Genomic DNA, 2,818 nt, shown 5'->3' on the forward strand with positions numbered 1-2,818 from the left:
ACTCCCTCATCTGTGCGCATTCGCACTCATCATCATATTATGCTTGTCTGCACTCGTCATCTCAAAGGGAAGTAGCCCTATGCTTATGAACATACAATATACATGAGGTCCCTCTAAACCCATCATAATGTCTCTTCTGACACAACCCTCTAGTCTCATCTCTTTATTACTCTAGGTAACACATGCTCGTGGATATTTATATTAATATCATTTTCATGCTCTTAGGGTTGTGTCCTATGTCGATCTAACGACACGATGCGATATGGCACTCATCATCATATAACATGCTCAATATGGAAAACATCATCATATAACATCATCATATCCTTATCTAACGTTATCAAGTCATCATATAACATCATCACATCATCATATAACATCATCACATCATCATCTAACACCATCACATAACATTATCACATCACCTAACGTCATCACGTCATCACATAACATTATCACATCATCAAATAACATCATCACATCATCATATAACAACATCGCATCATCATCTAACATCATCACGTCATCACATAACATTATCGCATCATCATATAAAAACATCACATCATCATATAACAGCATCGCATCACTATCTAACATTATCAAGTCATCATATTACATCATCACATCATCATACAACATCGACACAGCATCATACATCGTCATCACGTCATCATATAACGTCATCACATCATCATATAACATAAAGCATAAATGATACGTGCAAGGGCCACTGGGCACGTGTCGTCATACATAAGACAAGTCTTTCAACCGAGCCGATAGTAAGGCCACTTAAATAAGAACATCCCCCGCTCATGTCCATCGCGTTTTCGATCATGCCGCCCCGCATGCATTAAATCCGATTTTGTGCGCATGGCATGTCGGGTGCGATCATACCAACACTAATGCACCGGATCTCATCAGAACTCTACAGTGAAGTGTGCTTGGGCGAGAGTAGTACTAAGTTGGGTGACCACTTGGGAAGTCCTCGTGTTGCACCCCTTTTTTTATAAAATTTCTCGCAGTTCTTTTGTTCCTTTCTCTACAAATGAGAACCTCCCCCGCTCACGCCCAACGCGTTTCGATCATGCCGCCCCGCATGCGTTAAATCCGATCTTGTGCGCATGGCATGTTGGGTGCGATGATACAAGCACTAATGCACCGGATCCCATCAGAACTCTGCAGTTAAGCGTGCTTAGGCAAGAGTAGTACTAAGTTGGGTGACCACTTGGGAAGTCCTCGTGTTGCACCCCTTTTTTTCTTTCAATTTCTCCCAGTTCTTTTCTTCCTTTCTCTACAAATGAGAACCTCCCCCGCTCACGCCCATCGCGTTTCGATCATGCCGCCCCTCATGCGTTAAATCCGATTTTGTGCGCATGGCATGTCGGGTGCGATCATACCAGCACTAATGCACCAGATCCCATCAGAACCCCGCAGTTAAGAGTGCTTGGGCGAGAGTAGTACTAAGTTGGGTGACCACTTGGGAAGTCCTCATGTTGCACCCCTTTTTTTCTTTCAATTTCTCCGAGTTCTTTTCTTCCTTTCTCTACAAATGAGAACCTCCCCCGCTCACGCCCATCGCGTTTCGATCATGCCGCCCCTCATGCGTTAAATCCGATTTTGTGCGCATGGCATGTCAGGTGCGATCATACCAGCACTAATGCACCGGATCCCATCAGAACTCCACAGTGAAGTGTGCTTGGGCGTGAGGAGTACTAAGTTGGGTGACCACTTGGGAAGTCCTCATGTTGCACCCCTTTTTTTCTTTCAATTTCTCCGAGTTCTTTTCTTCCTTTCTCTACAAATGAGAACCTCCCCCGCTCACGCCCATCGCGTTTCGATCATGCCTTCCCGCATGCGTTAAATCGGATTCTGTGCGCATGACATGTCGGGTGCGATCATACCAGCACTAATGCATCGGATCTTATCAGAACTCTGCAGTTAAGTGTGCTTGGGCGAGAGTAGTACTAAGTTGGGTGACAACTTGGGAAGTCCTCGTGTTGCACCCCTTTTTTTCTTTCAATTTCTCCGTGTTCTTTTCTTCCTTTCTCTACAAATGTGAACCTCCCTCGCTCACGCCTATCGCGTTTCGATGATGCCGCCACTCATGCGTTAAATCCGATTTTGTGCGCATGGCATGTCAGGTGCGATCATACCAGCACTAATGCACCGGATCCCATCAGAACTCCACAGTGAAGTGTGCTTGGGCGTGAGGAGTACTAAGTTGGGTGACCACTTGGAAAGTCCTCGTGTTGCACCCTTTTTTTCTTTCAATTTCTCCGTGTTCTTTTCTTCCTTTCTCTACAAATGTGAACCTCCCCCGCTCACGCCCATCGTGTTTCGATGATGCCGCCCCTCATGCGTTAAATCTGATTTTGTGCGCATGGCATGTCAGGTGCGATCATACCAGCAGTAATGCACCGGATCCCATCAGAATTTCGCGGTTAAGCGTGTGGCCACTTGGGAAGGTAAGCTAATATATGGATAAATCAATTCTTATACTAGCAAGCTAGCCCCTTATCTGCGTGGAGGAAAAATGGGACTATTCTGAGGGGCTGGGCTGGAGTTCCCAGCACTAATGCACCGGATCTCATCAGAATTTCGCAGTTAAGCGTGCTGGGTTGGAGTTCCCAGCACTAATGCACCGGATCCCATCAGAATTTCGCAGTTAAGCGTGCTCGGGCGAGAGTAGTACTAAGTTGGGTGGCCACTTGGGAAGGTAAGCTAATATATGGATAAAGCAATTCTTATAGTAGCAAGCTAGCCCCTTATCTGCGTGGAGGAAAAATGGGACTATTCTGAGGGGCTGGGCTGGAGT

At 45.8% G+C, this 2,818-nt stretch overlaps 6 non-coding genes across 6 annotated transcripts; all 6 read left to right on the forward strand.

Moving 5' to 3' along the window:
- The first annotated feature begins 883 nt into the window (after window positions 1-883).
- Window positions 884-1,002, forward strand: LOC111485865. The gene has a single exon (XR_002718760.1). It is a non-coding gene; the product is annotated as a 5S ribosomal RNA (ribosomal RNA).
- Window positions 1,003-1,134: 132 nt separating this feature from the next.
- LOC111485864 lies at window positions 1,135-1,253 on the forward strand. The gene has a single exon (XR_002718759.1). It is a non-coding gene; the product is annotated as a 5S ribosomal RNA (ribosomal RNA).
- Window positions 1,254-1,386: 133 nt separating this feature from the next.
- LOC111485862 lies at window positions 1,387-1,505 on the forward strand. Its single transcript, XR_002718757.1, has one exon. It is a non-coding gene; the product is annotated as a 5S ribosomal RNA (ribosomal RNA).
- A 133-nt stretch (window positions 1,506-1,638) lies between these two features.
- On the forward strand, window positions 1,639-1,757 carry LOC111485871. Its single transcript, XR_002718765.1, has one exon. It is a non-coding gene; the product is annotated as a 5S ribosomal RNA (ribosomal RNA).
- A 133-nt stretch (window positions 1,758-1,890) lies between these two features.
- On the forward strand, window positions 1,891-2,009 carry LOC111485873. Its single transcript, XR_002718767.1, has one exon. It is a non-coding gene; the product is annotated as a 5S ribosomal RNA (ribosomal RNA).
- Window positions 2,010-2,142: 133 nt separating this feature from the next.
- On the forward strand, window positions 2,143-2,261 carry LOC111485866. The gene has a single exon (XR_002718761.1). It is a non-coding gene; the product is annotated as a 5S ribosomal RNA (ribosomal RNA).
- The last annotated feature ends 557 nt before the right edge of the window (window positions 2,262-2,818 follow it).

This window comes from Cucurbita maxima, unplaced genomic scaffold (genome assembly GCF_002738345.1).
Source record: "Cucurbita maxima cultivar Rimu unplaced genomic scaffold, Cmax_1.0 Cma_Scf00010, whole genome shotgun sequence".
NCBI classification, from domain to species: Eukaryota; Viridiplantae; Streptophyta; class Magnoliopsida; order Cucurbitales; family Cucurbitaceae; genus Cucurbita; species Cucurbita maxima.